Consider the following 21170-nt stretch of genomic DNA (forward strand, 5'->3'; position numbering starts at 1 on the left):
AAGCTGTTGTACCACAAGTACCAGCATGCCCCGTCAGCCTCCTGGACGCCAGCTGCTGAGACTCCGGCTACGTAGCATATAACCTGTTTAATTAAGTTTGCCCTTTTCAGGCCACATAACGACAGGGAACAATTGGCCTTTCAGCTTACACACCTCTGTACAAATGCTCCTGGCAGGCAGCGCTCGGGGGCTACTTAATCGGGTGGGCTCAGCCGTGATAGAACACAACATTAAAGCGCTTTAACGCTGAAAATAATAACAGCTATCACCGCGCCGTCTGCTGCACATTAACCAAATACTTATGCAAATATCACAATTTACAGTGGAGAAATTAGAACGTTTAGAAAGGGAGTTCTCCATTGATTTTATAGCTATTATTCCCAGCCATGTCCCACGGTAGGTTTTTTTTTTTAATCGCCAGTTAGGAGACTTCAGCGATAATGAAGAAGGATTGTGTCTGGTGTCGCAGTCGCCATGGGTCTGACCTCCTTAACATTTCATGTACAAATGGGGCTAAGAAAGGCTGCTGCCAAATTAGCCATTACCTCCCACAGAGTCAGAGCTCCTGGCCCATTATTCACCGGGACCCTACTGGGAGCAGCTGAGACTGGGACTGCATGAGAGACAGCCGCAGCCTCCACTCTTTAACTGCTTCAGCTCCTATACAGCGGCCCTCTGGCACTGGTGGGAATAGGGCAAATCCTGCATTCCCATTATCTGTGTGACATTGCACCAGGCGTAATGGCCACTTATGCTCGCACACCTATTTTCTATACAGTATTTATTGTTACAGTGTTTCAGCTGTTCCCAGGGAGGCGTGTATTGTAAATGCCCTAAGGGGCCTATTTATTAATTATCGGGTTTAAGCGCTGTCCTGGACTCTGTGAATGGTGCACAGTGAAATGGAGCCGCACTCCTACGAGGTTCTGGGAGCGATAATAAGGTGGTTTAGGAATTTTCCAATAATCCCCAGAGCAGCGAGCACTGGGTCAGACTACAAGAAGTATTAGAAAACCTTTCTGCCATACGCACACCCCTGTAGCAGCAGCTTACAGCTTCGTAACGGAGATTAGAGGATGAACTCAATAATCATAGCTAGTCCTCTCTCTGCAAGGTCTACAGCATGGTACAGGGGATGCCCACAAAAACAAAACAAAAAATCAAGATGAAAGATAGTTTAGGAAAAGAAATCAGAGATAGGATTATACAGTAGGTGGGATGAGTTCGGGGAGGGGTACGAGAGAACTGGAAACAAAATAAACTTCGAAGCATGGAACACTTCATTGTACAGTCGTGAAAATGTATGCACCTACAAACACAAACCTAGATGAGGTCACCACCCTGTATGTATTTTCTGGACATAAGGATGTTGATGTGATGTTGAAGGAGCTGTAGAAGTCTGTGGCTACAATGGAAAATAATGTGCAACAATTTATGGATGAAGAGGAACCTGATGGGAGAGGGACCTGATACCAAAGGAACCTTATGGGAGAGGAACCTGATGGCAGAGGGACCTGATAGAAGAGGAACCTGTGGGAGAGGAACCTGATGGCAGAGGGACCTGATAGAAGAGGAACCTGATGGGAAAGGAACCTGTGGCAGAGGAACCTGATGGAAGAGGGACCTGATACCTAAGGAACCATATGGGAGTGGAACCTGATGGCAGAGGGACCTGATGCCAGAGTAACCTGATGGGAGAGAAACCTGATGTTAAAGGAACATGATGTCAAAGGAACTTATGGCAGAGGAACATGATGCCAGAGAACCTTATGGAAGAGGAACATGATGGCAGAGGAACTTGATGGCAGGGGAACATGATGCCCAAGGATCTTATGGAAGAGGAACATGATGGCAGATGAACATGATGCCAGAGGAACTTATGGAAGAGGAACATGATGCCAGAGGAACTTATGGAAGAGGAACATAATGCCAGAGGAACATGATGGCAGAGTAAGATGATGCCAGAGGAACATGATGCCAGAGGAACATGATGCCAGAGGAACATGATGCCAGAGGAACTTATGGAAGAGGAACATGATGCCAGAGGAACTTATGGAAGAGGAACATGATGCCAGAGGAAGATGATGCCAGAGGAACATGATGCCAGAGGAACTGATGGAAGAGGAACACGATGCCAGAGGAACACGATGCCAGAGGAACACGATGCCAGAGGACCACGATGCCAGAGGAACATGATGCCAGAGGAACATGATGCCAGAGGAACATGATGGCAGAAGAACATGATGCCAGAGGAACTTATGGAAGAGGAACATGATGGCAGAGGAACTGATGGAAGAGGAACATGATGGCAGAGGAACATGATGCCAGAGGAACTTATGGAAGAGGAACATGATGGCAGAGGAACTGATGGAAGAGGAACATGATGGCAGAGGAACTGTTGGAAGAGGAACATGATGGCAGAGGAACATGATGTCAGATGAACTTATGGTAGAGGAACATGATTCCAGAGGAACTGATGGAAGAGGAACATGATGGCAGAGAAACTTATGGAAGAAGAACATGATGGCAGAGGAACATGATACCAGAGGAACACGATGTCAGATGAACTTATGGAATAGGAACTTGATAGCAGACATAAAAGATAGAATTTATGGTGGTAAGAAGCCCTCTAGCACATACCACAGCAATGTAGTACAAGGCTAAAGTGGATCAGTTTCCTGGAAAAAAATAAGTGTGGTTTCATAGGACTGGGAAATAATCTCCTAGCAAAGGGTGTTTTCCACGCATCATGTAGCCCACGGGAGGACCAACAGAACAGTGGCTGTAAAGTGGGAACATGACAAAGATTATTATTATCTTTTATTTATATGGCATCACAAGGGTTCAGCCACGCCTGACAATGTGCATAAACAAACAAGCAAGACAAGAAAACAGCGACTTACAGTACAAGACAATGTTGGCCAATGATCCAGATCACATGGCCGGAGCAACACTAGAGTGACAGAGACTGGAGCAAAGTCACGTCTTATATGGGCTTATGTAACAAGAAGGCAACGAGTGGATACACAGAGACGCCTATATGATGCACAGCATGTTGGGGGAAGGGTGGGGGGGGGGTCACATGGCACCACATGTACCAGGCTGGGAGAGAACCGGCACCTGCATAGAAAGCTGCACACTTTCCAGCACTGGAGCAAGTCCCAGGAATACTCCTATTGGAAGCAGATTAGTACATAGCCCTCTTCTTCTGCCTGGCAGCACATCAGACGGTATTTTTATCTTCAAATCTGGGTTTGCATTAAACGAGCACCAAATGTTATTATCTGTCTTATTACACTTAACACTAACATATTCCTGGACATGTAATCCTCGCAGCAGAAATAGGATCCAATTACTGTAGTGTGAGTGGATTCTCATAACTCCATAAATGTCATTTCCCAAAGTGCAAATCCACAGACTGGCCGATGTCGCTGGTCTGCGGTCTCTATTTGTAAGACCCGATCGCAAGTAATCTCTGAGGACATGTATATCATACGGGGCAAACTCACCCAGGGCCCGATTCTGAGGTTTATTTACACAGATGGTTGATGCTACTTACCAGGGCGTGCCTATAAGTCGTTATATATGTGCCCAGCGCATGCCTCCACATTGCGAGTGAGGCGCATGGTCTTGGAAATGATCTTGGCGGTGGTTATGCAGTATGTATGGAGATGGTTCCTCTGTGGGCGTGTTATAGGAGTGTCACAGGTAGGGCGCTCAGGTGGTGGTGTACTATGACACTCACATTGGAGGCCACACTCAATTGTGTAGCTGGTGCAAGTTTCCATGTTGTGTAGACTTATGGAGTCATCAGACATTCGTGGCAATGGGCCGTGTGAGATGCTCGCACGTCCCAGTCTCAGAGAACAGCGCCCTCAGATGGAAAGCTCCAGCGCGCCATCCGGATGATTAAACCTGGCTCCATCTGCAGTTCAAAATTCAAATAAGGGAACCACATCCACTACCAGTGAGTCAGTTTAAAATGGTAGTTGGTGAGGCTCCCCTATTTGAATTTTGATCTGTGCTGCGGTCCCCCCTCTCTGGATCCGCCACTGGTCAGCTATACTAATGGAACAAGGCAGGTACTAGGAGTGACCCTGGCATTTTAGTGGATATTTTGCGAATCTCTCACAGCAACGTTAGCACTCAAAGGGTTAAGGTAGCCACCAGTAGTCGAATATTTTAATTTCTATGCACATTATGGGGTATACCACACCGCACACCTTGCACCCATTTTTCAATACGTTGGCAGCAGCAGCCCTGCTGAAATCACACAGAAAAGGGCATGACGGCCATTTTCCTGGAGACCTGCGCAGTAGACTCTGGGACCCTGGTGCCAAGTGTCTACATCATTGCTGGCTAGAGAGGATGCAGACAGGCCCCCTTATCTCTTCATCTGTACTTGCCATCCATGGTTGGACTCCATGCATGAGTTACAGATTTGGGATGTCAGGGTCCCTAAAAGTGGCACACACCCCACAACGATGCTTCATTATGAATGTGAAGGCCCCACCACATGCTCGAAGGAGCGACGCAAGGCCCGAGGAAAGCCGGAGAACACAAGTTCTATGCCCAAGCCTCCCTTCATGATCGGCCAAGCCGCCCATAGCAGCTGCGGCCTAACAGGAGCAACACAAACTACAAATGCTGTTTGTAAGTAGCAACACTTATGTAGCCTAAATCAACAAGCACTTACTGTGCTAATCCGTCCCTATATAAGTGCACAGAACCCACCCACAACCAACGGACCACGTCTGCGATGACATACTTCACACGAGTGCAAGAGAATCTATTTCTGACCCACGCTGTCACACAACAGATTATTTCGGGGACACGAGATCTCAACGCATCGCTCATCATATCAAGTGTTCCCAATAACCCGCCGGACAATAAAATACACATCTTCATCAGATGCGCCGCGTTGGAAGCGGCGTCCTCTTGTTTTCTCTTACTGCGCCGCTAACTGTTAATATTGTTGTGCCGTCCTCCTTAAATAAAAACCCAGCTCTTGCTGGATCAATAAAAATGATGCCCATTTCCCTAATGGCAGCCGATTGCCATTTGCTATTCAAATCAGACTAGATAAATTACAGAACATGCCAGGGAACAGGCCAGTGAATTAAGATAGCCCTCCAGAGGACCGGCAGCATTATTAATCTTTTAAGACACGATCATATTTCTTCTTGACAGCGTGCGTAGACTCTCAGTCATTGCTGCACCCAGATTGAAATATCAGCTGCAGCAAAAATCAATAGCGCCAGAAACACAATGATATTCAGTCTCCAAACGCCCTCACCGAGCAGCACTTGTGTCCTTTATCCCCGCGGCCCAAAAAATGATAGCTCACCGCAACGCAGAACAAAGGACGGGCAGATTGCAGGGGGCTCATCCCCCCCAAACAGATGCTAAAATCCTCTGCTAAAAACCTGAAAATCCACGTTCATTGTCTAAGATTCTTCTCAAATAATCCCTCCAAATTCTAAACTATTACCATGGTAACATCAGGTGTTTCCTTCCCAAATATATTCATCTTAAATCCTTTCAAGTGATTCTTCAGTTCACCCAGCCCAGACGAAACAATGCAGACTCCAGTAGTGAACATGGAGAAGGTTAAACGCGGGCTGTGTCAGTTACATGAGTGGAATACTCATTTACCACTAATAATACGGACCATCGTTATTATTTATTATTATCAAATCATTTGTATAGCGCCAACCTATTCCAGGGCGCGGATTTGTAATGTGGTACCTTATACATTAGATAGTGATAAGGGCAGGAGGCGAGGAACATTAGGTATACCCTACTCAAAGCATCTGCGGGAGGCATCAACGTTCTGATCTACTAAGGACAAGTGGAAAACGGCTTCATGGAAATATAAGTTCAATAGATATCACAGGAACACGGGGGAGTAGTAATGTGTGGGTGGGGTACAACATGCCGACGCGTATCATGTAGAGAGGGGTCAATGTTAGGATGTCAACAGTATGTCCCTGGTGGTCCAGTGGTGACTTATCTTCTCCTTATAACGCACAGCAGCGTCAGTGTGGTTTACAGCTGTCACGTATTTAGGCCAGTGGCCTAACTATAATCCTCCTGCCCTAAGCCTAACAGTAAACCCCACCGCAGCTTAACCCTAATCCTGCCAACAGCCTAAAATTAACCTGCCCTCCACTGCAGCCTAATCCTGCCCGCAGCCTAGCAGTAACCTGCCCCCCACTGCAGCCTAATCCTGCCCACAGCCTAAAATTAACCTGCCCTCCACTGCAGCCTAATCCTGCCCACAGCCTAACAGTAACCTGCCCTCCACTGCAGACTAATCCTGCCCGCAGCCTAACAGTAACCTGCCCCCCACTGCAGCCTAATCGCCCCCCACTGCAGCCTAATCCTGCCTGCAGCCTAACAGTAACCTGCCCCCCACTGCAGCCTAATCCTGCCTGCAGCCTAGCAGTAACCTGCCCCCCACTGCAGCCTAATCCTGCCCGCAGACTAACAGTAACCTTCCCTCCACTGCAGCCTAATCCTGCCCGCAGCCTAACAGTAACCTGCCCTCCACTGCAGCCTAATCCTGCCTGCAGCCTAACAGTAACCTGCCCTCCACTGCAGACTAATCCTACCTGCAGCCTAACAGTAACCTGCCCTCCACTGCAGACTAATCCTACCTGCAGCCTAACAGTAACCTGCCCTCCACTGCAGACTAATCCTACCTGCAGCCTAGCAGTAACCTGCCCCCCACTGCAGCCTAATCCTGCCCGCAGCCTAACAGTAACCTGCCCTCCACTGCAGACTAATCCTACCTGCAGCCTAACAGTAACCTGCCCTCCACTGCAGACTAATCCTACCTGCAGCCTAACAGTAACCTTCCGCCAACTGCAGACTAATCCTGCCCGCAGCCTAACAGTAACCTGCCCTCCACTGCAGACTAATCCTACCTGCAGCGTAACAGTAACCTGCCCTCCACTGCAGACTAATCCTACCTGCAGCCTAGCAGTAATCTGCCCCCAACTGCAGACTAATCCTACCTGCAGCCTAACAGTAACCTGCCCTCCACTGCAGACTAATCCTACCTGCAGCCTAACAGTAACCTGCCCTCCACTGCAGACTAATCCTACCTGCAGCCTAACAGTAACCTGCCCTCCACTGCAGACTAATCCTACCTGCAGCCTAACAGTAACCTGCCCCCCACTGCAGACTAATCCTACCTGCAGCCTAACAGTAACCTGCCTCCCACTGCAGCCTAACAGTAACCTGCCCCCAACTGCAGCCTAATCCTGCCCACAGCCTAACAGTAACCTGCCCCCCACTGCAGCCTAATCCTGCCTGCAGCCTAACAGTAACCTGCCTCCCACTGCAGCCTAACAGTAACCTGCCCCCAACTGCAGCCTAATCCTACCTGCAGCCTAACAGTAACCTGCCCTCCACTGCAGCCTAATCCTGCCTGCAGCCTAACAGTAACCTGCCCCCAACTGCAGCCTAATCCTGCCCGCAGCCTAACAGTAACCTGCCCTCCACTGCAGCCTAATCCTATCCGCAGCCTAACAGTAACCTGCCCCTCACTGCAGTCTAATCCTTCTTGCAGCCTAACAGTAACCTGCCCCCCACTGCAGCCTAATCCTGCCTGCAGCCTAACAGTAACCTGCCCCCCACTGCAGTCTAATCCTGCTTCCAGCCTAACAGTAACCCGCCCTCCACTGCAGACTAATCCTACCTGCAGCCTAACAGTAACCTGCCCTCCACTGCAGCCTAATCCTGCCCACAGCCTAACAGTAACCTGCCCTCCACTGCAGACTAATCCTACCTGCAGCCTAGCAGTAATCTGCCCCCAACTGCAGACTAATCCTGCAAACAGCCTAACAGTAACCTGCCTCCCACTGCAGCCTAACAGTAACCTGCCCCCAACTGCAGCCTAATCCTACCCACAGCCTAACAGTAACCTGCCCCCCACTGCAGCCTAACAGTAACCTGCAGCCTAATCCTGCCCGCAGCCTAACAGTAACCTGCCCTCCACTGCAGCCTAATCCTGCCCGCAGCCTAACAGTAACCTGCCCTCCACTGCAGCCTAATCCTACCCGCAGCCTAACAGTAACCTGCCCCCCACTGCAGTCTAATCCTGCTTGCAGCCTAACAGTAACCTGCCCCCCACTGCAGCCTAATCCTGCCTGCAGCCTAACAGTAACCTGCCCTCCACTGCAGACTAATCCTACCTGCAGCCTAACAGTAACCTGCCCTCCACTGCAGACTAATCCTGCCCGCAGCCTAACAGTAACCTGCCCCCCACTGCAGCCTAATCCTGCCCGCAGCCTAACAGTAACCTGCCCCCCACTGCAGCCTAATCCTGCCTGCAGCCTAACAGTAACCTGGCCTCCACTGCAGACTAATCCTGCCCGCAGCCTAGCAGTTGCCTGCCCCACTGCAGCCTAATCCTGCCCACAGCCTAACAGTAACCTGCCCCACTGCAGCCTAACAGTAACCTGCCCCACTGCAGCCTAATCCTGCCCGGAGCCTAACTAACCTGTTCCAACTGCAGCCTAACCCTAATCTTGCCCCCCACTGCAGCCTAATCCTACCTGCAGCCTAACATTTACCTGTACCCCACTGCAGCCTAACCCTAATCCTGCCCTCAGCCTAACATTAACCTGCCCCCCACTGCAGTGATGTCCCCAATATGCTTCAGTGGGTCACATGCCTCCAAACAAAAGAGATCATATACAATGCCAACCTGTGGAATACATTGTGTCATCACCAACATCGTATCCACATAGTATCCTGCAGCATCACACATAATCCCACCAGGCCACTGGAAATGAGATTAGGGCTTTATAAGTGAGTGACGATGAGGGAGGTGGATGTAGTACGTTTAGAGAAGAAGATGAGGGAGGTGGATGTAGTACATTTGGAGAGGAAGATGAGGGCGGTGGATGTAGTACGTTTGGAGAGGAAGATAAGGGAGGTGGATGTTGTACATTTGGAGAGGAAGATGAGGGAGGTGGATGTAGTACGTTTGGAGAGGAAGATGAGGGAGGTGGTTGTAGTACGTTTGGAGAGGAAGATGAGGGAGATGGATGTAATACGTTTGGAGAGGAAGATGAGGGAGGTGGATGTAGTACGTTTGGAGAGGAAGATGAGGGATGTAGATGTAGTAAGTTTGGAGAGGAAGATGAGGGAGGTGGATGTAGTACGTTTGGAGAGGAAGATGAGGGAGGTAGATGTAGTAAGTTTGGAGAGGAAGATGAGGGAGGTGGACGTAGTACGTTTGGAGAGGAAGATGAGGGAGGTGGACGTAGAACATTTGGAGAGGAAGATGAGGGAGGTGGATGTAGTACGTTTGGAGAGGAAGATGAGGAAGGTGGATGTAGTAAGTTTGGAGAGGAAGATGAGGGCGGTGGATGTAGTACGTTTGGAGAGGAAGATAAGGGAGGTGGATGTTGTACATTTGGAGAGGAAGATGAGGGAGGTGGATGTAGTACGTTTGGAGAGGAAGATGAGGGAGGTGGTTGTAGTACGTTTGGAGAGGAAGATGAGGGAGATGGATGTAATACGTTTGGAGAGGAAGATGAGGGAGGTGGATGTAGTACGTTTGGAGAGGAAGATGAGGGATGTAGATGTAGTAAGTTTGGAGAGGAAGATGAGGGAGGTGGATGTAGTACGTTTGGAGAGGAAGATGAGGGAGGTAGATGTAGTAAGTTTGGAGAGGAAGATGAGGGAGGTGGACGTAGTACGTTTGGAGAGGAAGATGAGGGAGGTGGACGTAGTACGTTTAGAGAGGAAGATGAGGGAGGTGGACGTAGTACATTTGGAGAGGATGAGCTGGGCAGCAACACTGGGGATATATAAGAGTGGAGAGGGGCAGATGTGAGGGAGGCCAGATAGGAGGAGATTACAGTAGTCCAGTCTGGAGATGACCAGTGAGGGTCTCTATAGCATTCTGGGTGAGGAAGGTTAAGTTCCTAAAGATATGTTTGAGGTGGAAGCGGCAGGACTGTAGGAGGTGCTGAATGTGTGGGTAGCAGCACCAGCCTGGCCTGGAAGAGGTATCACTTTTCCCACAAGGAGACATTTATTCCTCCTAAAGGACCAATCACAGGTTGTCCTGTTATGCCTTATAAAGGACATAGCCCCATTGGTTTATGTGAGGAAAGGTTTGTGCGGTCCAGAGACCATATTCCCCCCATCATCACATTGCCACAGACTGTGTGGGTGACATTGGGGCACTGACCATTATATACCCCCCACACACACACAAGCCATGTTTCGCACGTGTCATGTAGCACTAGCTAAGTATCCTTGTGGCAGGAAACGATTACAGAGGAACCAATGTGAATGTTCCTGCGCCATGGCTGCACGGAGCAATGACCTCTGCGTAGGGCACAGACAATATATGCACATATCCCAGCGCTGAGTAAATGCACAGGCTTAGGAAATAATTCACATCTTATTTTCAAATATCCTGCTCCACTTGCATATAACTTGGAGCCACATCACTTGCGTGAATGGAAAATATTATGCATCTAGTTGCTATTGGCGTAAAAACAGAAGTAACATCTGCTGAAGTTCACAGAGCCCGATTCTGGAACCGAGCTGCTCGGATCCCCACCAGTTCTGTAGCTAAACTTAAACAATAGAACAGAAAGCGACTCACAGGGAGATGCTGCGTGTCTGCGAATACGTGCTTCTTAAAGACACAGGGCCGCAGCATCTGACGAGATTCCCCCAGGTCTGCCGGGCGTGGGGCATGCCAGCTATTGCTGGGAGAACATGGATAGAAGTACTCTGTATGTGTAGGGTGCTCCCCTATAGAATGCAACCAATTGTACCGTACTGTCAGGGCCTTCTCTCTATACGGCTCAATGGGCATTTGTCCAAGTGCCCCACTATCCTAGTGGCCTGGGCCTTGTTAACCAGTAACCGCCCCAGCCAGGGGGCAAAGTTAACACCGAAACTGGATAAGAACCCGGGGGTGGCCTTGTCCGGAGGGGATGTTTGTCATAGCTTTCACCAGGGACATTGGGAAGGGGAGATTACAGCCTTCCCATGTGGTCCAGACCATTCCGGTTTTTGCTACATGCCCAGACCACACAGGGAGGCTTTATTCTCTCCCTCCTCCTCTCCCTGGTGACAGGTGTCACAGGCAGCCCCCCCAGGACAGGACACCCCTGGACACTACAAGCTCTGGAATGACAGAAATTGATGATCGGAGCCTGTCTGGTTCCAGTTTTTACCCACCCCCCCCCCCATGAACACCCATGGGCGCGTCCCCTCGCCGCCACCCCACACCCACACTGGTAGGTGTGGATGGGACGGCAAGCTAGCAGTTCGCACCCAGGGTATGCACATTGCTCCTCTGTGCGAACATGCAGGGGATTGTGTAAACCAGAATAATGCCCTATGTGAATGGGAGGCACTACTGGAGGCATTATGTGCTAAGTGGCACTACTGAGGTCATTATTAGTATAATCGGCAATACTGAGAACATTATGTGTATAGGAGGCACTACTGGAGGCATTATGTGCTCAAGTGGCACTACTGAGGTCATTATTAGTATAATCTGCAATACTGAGAACATTATGTGTATAGGAGGCACTACTGGTGGCATTATGTGCTAAGTGGCACTACTGTGGTCATTATTAGTATAAGCGGCAATACTGAGAACATTATGTGTATAGGAGGCACTACTGGTGGCATTATGTGCTAAGTGGCACTACTGAGGTCATTATTAGTATAATCGGCAATACTGAGAACATTATGTGTATAGGAGGCACTACTGGAGGTATTATGTGCTAAGTGGCACTACTGTGGTCATTATTAGTATAAGCGGCAATACTGAGAACATTATGTGTATAGACGGCACTACTAAGGGCATCATGTGTAAAAAAGGGACTACAGGGGGCAGTATGTGTAAGTGGCACTAAAATGGCATTGAGTGGGCACAATATTTAAAGTTCCACCACTGATGTGTGGTAATGCCCAAATGCCCCACCACCTATTTTGAAGTCATGGGCAGTAATGTTTAAAACCCGCAACCCAGTCTGCAGTGACAGGTGGTGATGCTTGAGCCCCCTGTAATCTGTTACGCACAACCCCCCTAATTCGGTAGCACCCAGTACCATACTTGCTCACTCTCTTGGAATTGCCGGAAAGGTAGGCAAGTCCCCCGCATATGCCTTGTTCCCACGCGCCCTCCCTTGGCGCGTTATCGCAGCCCTGCCGCACCTTTACAGTGTCTGTGTTTACAGCGACGTATTCTGGGGGGGGGGGGGACGCTGGTTCTCAGGGACAAAGTGACTTCAGGGTGAGCAGCTATTATGGCGCCCAGCCTGGCTGACATGTAGTGCACTCTGTATTGTTCCTGTAACTTGCAGTATGTCAGGGCCTGGACATCACATTGTCAGTAGGAATAGGTGGCCTGTACATTTGCAGCCGCCTCTAAGCCTTAGACTACGCTACAGTAACTCACAGAAATGGGATCTAGGAACATTAGTCATAGGAACTGGAGATGCAGGAGTCCTTCATAAATCGCATTAGCCTCAATGTTAGGAAATAAAGGGTACGGCGGAGGGCTGTGCCGCAGAGCTTATTCCTGCGACACTGTAACAGGCAGCTGGATGGAGAGCCGGCAATAGGCTGATGTGACGGGGGTGCGCTGTGCACTGAATGCAAGGGCTGATTCTGTATTCATGTCATCTATAGTCACAGGGAGAACCTGATGCCTTATTGTAGCCTCATAGAGGATAGAATGAACTGTGGGGCCGATTCAGGCATGCCGAATTTCGTCCCCGATGGTCAGGGTTTGTGCATGCACCTCTTACCTACTGAGCCATGTGACTGCTGGCTGGCAGTAATGTCAGCACCATATATAATGCCAGTAGTTACTATCAAACGCAGGTAATAATATTCTGTAAATGTATTTATTGCTGCAGGAGAGGGTCTCCTTCTGCTGACTGTGATCCGCTGCTGCGTCCTAGGAAGATGCTATTATACCATAGAGGTAACAGAAGGTGAGCGGTAAGTCTACAATATGTTCTGCTACAAAGAGGTGGTGGGCTGTAGGGAATGCAGCTTCTAATTGAGGTGATGGGGGCCGTAGCACTGACATGAGGTGATGGGGGCCGTAGCACTGACGTGAGGTGATGGGGGCCGTAGCACTGACATGAGGTGATGGGGGCCGTAGCACTGATATGAGGTGATGGGGGCCGTATCACTGATGTGAGGTGATGGGGCCGTAGCACTGATGTTAGGGGATGGGGGCCGTAGCACTGATGTTAGGGGATGGGGGCCGTAGCACTGATGTGAGGTGATGGGGGCCGTAGCACTGACATGAGGTGATGGGGGCCGTAGCACTGATGTGAGGTGATGGGGGCCGTAGCACTGATGTGAGGTGATGGTGACCGTATCACTGATGTGAGGTGATGAGGGCCGTAGCACTGACGTGAGGTGATGGGGACTGTAGCACAGAGGTGAGGTGATGGAGGCCGTAGCACTGATGTGAGGTGATGGGGACTGTAGCACAGAGGTGAGGTGATGGGGGCCGTAGCACTGACATGAGGTGATGGGGGCCGTAGCACTGATGTGAGGTGATGGGGGCCGTAGCACTGACATGAGGTGATGGGGGCCGTAGCACTGATGTGAGGTGATGGGGGCCGTAGCACTGATGTGAGGTGATGGGGGCCGTATCACTGACGTGAGGTGATGGTGACCGTATCACTGATGTGAGGTGATGAGGGCCGTAGCACTGACGTGAGGTGATGGGGACTGTAGCACAGAGGTGAGGTGATGGGGGCCATAGCACTGACATGAGGTGATGGTGACCGTATCACTGATGTGAGGTGATGAGGGCCGTAGCACTGACGTGAGGTGATGGGGACTGTAGCACAGAGGTGAGGTGATGGGGGCCGTATCACTGACGTGAGGTGATGGTGACCGTATCACTGATGTGAGGTGATGAGGGCCGTAGCACTGACGTGAGGTGATGGGGACTGTAGCACAGAGGTGAGGTGATGGGGGCCATAGCACTGACATGAGGTGATGGTGACCGTATCACTGATGTGAGGTGATGAGGGCCGTAGCACTGACGTGAGGTGATGGGGACTGTAGCACAGAGGTGAGGTGATGGAGGCCGTAGCACTGATGTGAGGTGATGGGGGCCGTAGCACTGATGTGAGGTGATGGGGCCGTAGCACTGATGTGAGGTGATGGGGGCCGTAGCACTGACGTGAGGTGATGGGGGCCGTAGCACTGATGTGAGGTGATGGGGGCCGTAGCACTGACATGAGGTGATGGGGGCCCGTAGCACTGACATGAGGTGATGGGGGCCGTAGCACTGATGTGAGGTGATGGGGGCCGTAGCACTGATGTGAGGTGATGGGGGCCGTATCACTGACGTGAGGTGATGGTGACCGTATCACTGATGTGAGGTGATGAGGGCCGTAGCACTGACGTGAGGTGATGGGGACTGTAGCACAGAGGTGAGGTGATGGGGGCCATAGCACTGACATGAGGTGATGGTGACCGTATCACTGATGTGAGGTGATGAGGGCCGTAGCACTGACGTGAGGTGATGGGGACTGTAGCACAGAGGTGAGGTGATGGGGGCCGTATCACTGACGTGAGGTGATGGTGACCGTATCACTGATGTGAGGTGATGAGGGCCGTAGCACTGACGTGAGGTGATGGGGACTGTAGCACAGAGGTGAGGTGATGGAGGCCGTAGCACTGATGTGAGGTGATGGGGGCCGTAGCACTGATGTGAGGTGATGGGGGCCGTAGCACTGACGTGAGGTGATGGGGGCCGTAGCACTGACATGAGGTGATGGGGGCCGTAGCACTGATGTGAGGTGATGGCGACCGTAGCACTGATGTGAGGTGATGGGGGCCGTATCACTGATGTGAGGTGATGGGGGCCGTATCACTGACGTGAGGTGATGGGGGCCGTAGCACTGACATGAGGTGATGGGGGCCGTAGCACTGACATGAGGTGATGGGGGCCGTAGCACTGATGTGAGGTGATGGGGGCCGTATCACTGATGTGAGGTGATGGGGGCCGTATCACAGACGTGAGATGATGGGGGCCTTAGCACTGACGTGAGGTGATGGGGACTGTAGCACAGAGGTGAGATGATGGAGACTGTAGCACAGAGGTGAGATGTTGGGGACTGTAGTATATAGGTGAGACGTTGGGGACTGTAGCACAGAGGTGAGATGTTGGGGACTAGTATATAGGTGAGACGTTGGGGACTGTAGCTCAGAGGTGAGACGATGGAGACTGTAGCACAGATGTGAGGTGATGGGGACTGTAGCACAGAGGTGAGTGGATGGGGACTGTAGCACAGAGGTGAGACGTTGGGGACTGTAGCACAGAGGTGAGACAATGGAGACTATAGCACAGAGGTGAGATGTTGGGGACTGTAGTATGTAGGTGAGACGTTGGGGACTGTAGCACAGAGGTGAGATGATGGGGACTGTAGCACAGAGGTGAGATGTTGGGGACTGTAGTATATAGGTGAGACGTTGGGGACTGTAGCACAGAGGTGAGAGGATGCGGACTGTAGTACAGAGGTGAGAGCATGGGGATTGTAGTACAGAGGTGAGACGATGGAGACTGTAGTACAGAGGTGAGACGATGGAGACTGTAGTACAGAGGTGAGACGATGGAGACTGTAGTACAGAGGTGAGAGGATGGGGACTGTAGCACAGAAGTGAGATGTTGGGGACTGTAGTATATAGGTGAGATGTTGGGGACTGTAGCACAGAGGTGAGAGGATGGGGACTGTAGTACAGAGGTGAGACGATGGAGACTGTAGTACAGAGGTGAGACGATGGAGACTGTAGTACAGAGGTGAGAGGATGGGGACTGTAGCACAGAGGTGAGATGTTGGGGACTAGTATATAGGTGAGACGTTGGGGACTGTAGTACAGAGGTGAGACGATGGAGACTGTAGTACAGAGGTGAGATGATGGAGACTATAGTACAGAGGTGAGAGGATGGGGACTGTAGTACAGAGGTGAGACGATGGAGACTGTAGTACAGAGGTGAGACGATGGAGACTGTAGTACAGAGGTGAGATGATGGAGACTATAGTACAGAGGTGAGAGGATGGGGACTGTAGTACAGAGGTGAGACGATGGAGACTGTAGTACAGAGGTGAGACGATGGAGACTGTAGTACAGAGGTGAGAGGATGGGGACTGTAGCACAGAGGTGAGATGTTGGGGACTAGTATATAGGTGAGACGTTGGGGACTGTAGTACAGAGGTGAGACGATGGAGACTGTAGTACAGAGGTGAGATGATGGAGACTATAGTACAGAGGTGAGAGGATGGGGACTGTAGTACAGAGGTGAGACGATGGAGACTGTAGTACAGAGGTGAGACGATGGAGACTGTAGTACAGAGGTGAGAGGGTGGGGGCTGTAGGACAGAAGTGAGATGTTGGAGACTGTAGTACTGAGACAGCATTGTGTGTGGCATGTACAGATACTGTAATGTATCAGCGGTGACGTTCTTCTCAGAAGCTGGTAACTCTGGTAGTGATCCCAGACACAGAACATTGTGTTCCCCACGGGCACTTATCCATTGTCCATCTGCTATTAGAGTACAGAGGGGAGGAGCGGATGCAGGGGTTAATTCCTCCAAAATGAGGCTCTCCTCTGTATTGGTCAGGACCGGCCATGATTACAGCGTGTAGGCCGACAGAGCTGCCAAAGTGGATTTGTATTTAGTAATTAAACCGCAGCTTCTTTTCCCTTTAAAGTCCACCACAGGATTAATGAGTTGGTGCACGGCTGTTTCTCATCAGCGAGATTAGCTCCGAGATTCAGGAGAATTTGCTGTTCCCTGGTTCAGGGTTTGACGCAGGCAGCGAGATAACAGGGGTGCGCAGCTGTCCAATATTACCACAAACGTCGCCGTCAGCTCATGGCTATTGCCACCTACTGTACATGCTACCTGCGCTGCTGATATACAGAACAAAGGGGACTCAGCTGCCGCAAACCCGCCGGCGTCGCGTCCAGTAGCAACAATACAGCAAATCCGTACCCTGCACTGTGCAGGCAGCCATGATGCTGTGGGATGATCCAGTATATATCCGACAACTAAACGTATTCACTATATCTGCTAAAGGTCCCCACACAACAGCGCATAAGGCAGCTTGTTCAATAGGCTTTAATGTGGAAAGTCCAAAACCATCGCTGCCGAATCTAACTGTGTCTCTGACCATCGCCAGACCGTCAGTAGCCCATTCAAATATACTCTTTTCACATTGCGGGAGCGACCCAGCATTTGTGAGGGGAAGCTCCCTGCAGGGACCTGGCATCATACTTGCCTACTTTGGAAAACTAGTTTCAGGGAGATTATAGTTGGTAGTAGAATTTTGCACAGCACCCTATTGAGGGGGGCGTGTCATGATCCACCTAAAGGGCGTGTCTAGTTCCATATATGGAGAGATTGTGAAAAGAAATTGTGAACGTGGCACCTAGAAGCGTGGGTGTGTACTGCTACATCTGAGAGGAATCTTTTAAAAAGACTTATATCCAAATTTAGATGAGGCCCAGAGCAGTTAGTAAGAAATACTATACTTTGTAACGTGCTGGGAAATGGCGCTGATGATTCTATGTAACTGTATCTATCTCATTACTTTTTTTCCCCAAAAATGTAACAGTGTAATGTGGGTTAGGTGAAATGAGGGAGATTGGTAGACTAATGAGGGAGAGAGGGGGATTGCTGCTATGTCAGGGAGTCTCCTGCAAAATGCAGGAGGGGAGGTAACTATGATGTAACAGTGTAATGTGGGCTATGTGACATGAGGGAGATTGCTAGACTAATGAGGGAGAGAGGGAGATTGCTGCTATGTCAGGGAGTCTCCTGCAGAATGCAGGAGGGGAGGTAACTATGATGTAACAGTGTAATGTGGGCTAGGTGACATGAGGGAGATTGCTAGACTAATGAGGGAGAGAGGGAGATTGCTGCTATGTCAGGAAGTCTCCTGCAGAATGCAGGAGGGGAGATAACTATGATGTAACAGCGTAATGTGAGCTATGTGACATGAGGGAGATTGCTAGACTAATGAGGGAGAGAGGGAGATTACTGCTATGTCAGGGAGTCTCCTGCAGAATGCAGGAGGGGAGATAACTATGATGTAACAGCGTAATGTGAGCTATGTGACATGAGGGAGATTGCTAGACTAATGAGGGAGAGAGGGAGATTACTGCTATGTCAGGGAGTCTCCTGCAGAATGCAGGAGGGGAGGTAGCTATGATGTAACAGTGTAATGTGGGCGAGGTGACATGAGGGAGATTGCTAGACTAATGAGGGAGAGAGGGAGATTGCTGCTATGTCAGGGAGTAGCCTGCAGAATGCAGGAGGGGAGGTAATTATGATGTAACAGTGTAATGTGAGTGAGGTGACATGAGGGAGACTGCTAGACTAATGAGGGAGAGAGGGAGATTGCTGCTATGTCAGGGAGTCTCCTGCAGAATGCAGGAGGGGAGGTAACTATGATGTAACAGTGTAATGTGGGCTAGGTGACATGAGGGAGATTGCTAGACTAATGAGGGAGAGAGGGAGATTGCTGCTATTTCAGGGAGTCTCCTGCAGAATGCAGGAGGGTAGGCAGCTATGCCTGGCATGTGTCGACCAATAGCGTTCAACCAATTGACTGTCTGATTCTGAGGGCACGATCAGAAATAACAAACCAAGGTCAATTATCGACTCCACGTTTAATACACGACAACGGTGAGGAGCAGGTGATATAAAAGTCACCCAGATTTAATAATAATGTACATAACAACACAGGAAACAGAAAAATAATAATATAAAAGTATGTATCCGGCTAATGGTTGATATAGGGTACAGTATACAAGAACAAAGCGGCCTGTCTCCGTCTCATCTGAGGACACCACAGAACAGTACACAGCAATTCATAGCCAAGAGAAAATGCCGGATAACAGGACTACAACTTGTGATATTGAGATCTGTCACTTACTCCAGAACAACATCATTAATAATCCTGTGATGTGATGGGGACACTGCAGATTCATGCCTTCCAGGTAGAACATTTCCAAGGCTCCGTCTGAGCTCCAGTGATGTCTGACAAGCCAGCAGAGAACAGGCGGCGTCTGAGGTGTAGGGCAAGGTAAGGCTGGTACTCGCTCAGGCGGGAAAGTAACACTTCTCAGTGGGCAGGAAAGTCATGTATCTCCAGCAAAGGCTGAAATGTGGCTTCTCCCTATGGAGGATAAGATGACTGCAGCTGCGGGGGAATACTGAAAAAACAAGGACTGCAGTAGTGCAGGTTCCAGATGGTGGCGACAGAAGGAAATTATTGTTACAAAGTCTTTTTTCCAATCATTAATCGCATTAAAATATTTATCTTTTATATTGTGAATCGCAGGTCAGGCAACACTACCCCAGCATAGGCAGGATGTAGAGTAACAGGAAGTGACTGCAGCAACACTTCCCCAGCACAGGCAGGAAGCACAGTAACAGGAAGCGACTGCAGCAACACTACACCAGCATAGGCAGGATGTAGAGTAACAGGAAGTGACTGCAGCGACACTACCCCAGCATAGGCAGGATGTAGAGTAACAGGAAGTGACTGCAGCAACACTACCCCAGCACAGGCAGGAAGCACAGTAACAGGAAGTGACTGCAGCGACACTACCCCAGCATAGGCAGGATGTAGAGAAACAGGAATTGACTGCAGCGACACTACCCGAGCACAGGCAGGAAGCACAGTAACAGGAAGCGACTGCAGCGGCACTACCCCAGCATAGGAAGGATGTAGAGTAACAGGAAGGGACTGCAGCGACACTACCCCAGCATAGGCAGGATGTAGAGTAACAGGAAGTGACTGCAGCGACACTACCCCAGCACAGGCAGGATGTAGAGTAACAGGAAGTGACTGCAGCGACACTACCCCAGCACAGGCAGGAAGCACAGTAACAGGAAGCGACTGCAGCAACACTACCCCAGCATAGGCAGGATGTAGAGTAACAGGAAGTGACTGCAGCGACACTACCCCAGCACAGGCAGGAAGCACAGTAACAGGAAGCGACTGCAGCAACACTACCACAGCACAGGCAGGAAGCACAGTAACAGGAAGCGACTGCAGCAACACTACACCAGCATAGGCAGGAAGTAGAGTAACAAGAAGTGACTGCAGCGACACTACCCCAGCACAGGCAGGATGTAGAGTAACAGGAAGTGACTGCAGCGACACTACCCCAGCACAGGCAGGATGTAGAGTAACAGGAAGTGACTGCAGCGACACTACCCCAGCACAGGCAGGAAGCACAGTAACAGGAAGCGACTGCAGCAACACTACCCCAGCATAGGCAGGATGTAGAGTAACAGGAAGTGACTGCAGCGACACTACCCCAGCACAGGCAGGAAGCACAGTAACAGGAAGCGACTGCAGCAACACTACCACAGCACAGGCAGGAAGTAGAGTAACAGGAAGTGACTGCAGCAACACTACCCCAGCACAGGCAGGAAGCACAGTAACAGGAAGCGACTACAGCAACACTACACCAGCACAGGCAGAACGCACAGTAACAGGAAGTGACTGCAGCGACACTACCCCAGCACAGGCAGGAAGCACAGTAACAGGAAGTGACTGCAGATACACTACCACAGTACACTCAGGAAGCAGAGTAGCATGGATTTGACTACAGCAACCCCGGAGCAGGCAGGAAGAGGGTAACGGGAAGCGATTGCAGCAACACTACCCCAGCGCATGCAGTAAGCAGAGTATCTGGAGGTAATGCCAGTACCCCAGTACACACAGGAAGCAGAGTAACAGGAAGTGACTGCAGCGCTACTTCCCCAGCAATTGACTGATAGTGGAATCTTTACATACTGTAGATCCTCAGCCTGTAGTATGGAGACTCCCTGAATTATTATCAATCTCCCTGACTCCATAAATTTCCCTAATTGCACCCATACCTCAATTATATAGCTGTTATATCAGACTTGCTGACTTTAAGGCTGCCCTCTCCGATGGAGCGCAGCCAGTTTGAGGAAATAGGAGGTGGGGCAAAATGGGAAGGGCTATAGGCGGTGCTCAAAGGAACCCGTGAGTGGGGGTGTGGTAATTGTTCTGGAACCGAACCCGCTGATTCCCAGTTATAAGGCATAATGCATACCTCTCAACATTCAGGCTGTTGAACCTGGGACCCCTGT

General features: G+C 50.2%; 1 protein-coding gene and 1 long non-coding RNA gene across 7 annotated transcripts in view; one reads left to right on the forward strand and one right to left on the reverse strand.

The window, feature by feature from the left end:
• Nucleotides 1-12991, forward strand: part of LOC146058658 (uncharacterized) — a 41511-nt gene extending 28520 nt beyond the window's left edge. The window contains exon 4 of the long non-coding RNA XR_014469881.1: nucleotides 12915-12991. This is a non-coding gene — a long non-coding RNA (uncharacterized LOC146058658). The remainder of the gene's footprint in view (nucleotides 1-12914) is intronic.
• Nucleotides 1-21170, reverse strand: part of ZBTB20 (zinc finger and BTB domain containing 20) — a 759091-nt gene that overhangs the window by 343564 nt on the left and 394357 nt on the right. The window lies entirely within an intron of this gene.

Source organism: Crinia signifera, chromosome 2 (genome assembly GCF_055691185.1).
Source record: "Crinia signifera chromosome 2, ASM5569118v1, whole genome shotgun sequence".
Lineage (NCBI taxonomy): Eukaryota > Metazoa > Chordata > Amphibia > Anura > Myobatrachidae > Crinia > Crinia signifera.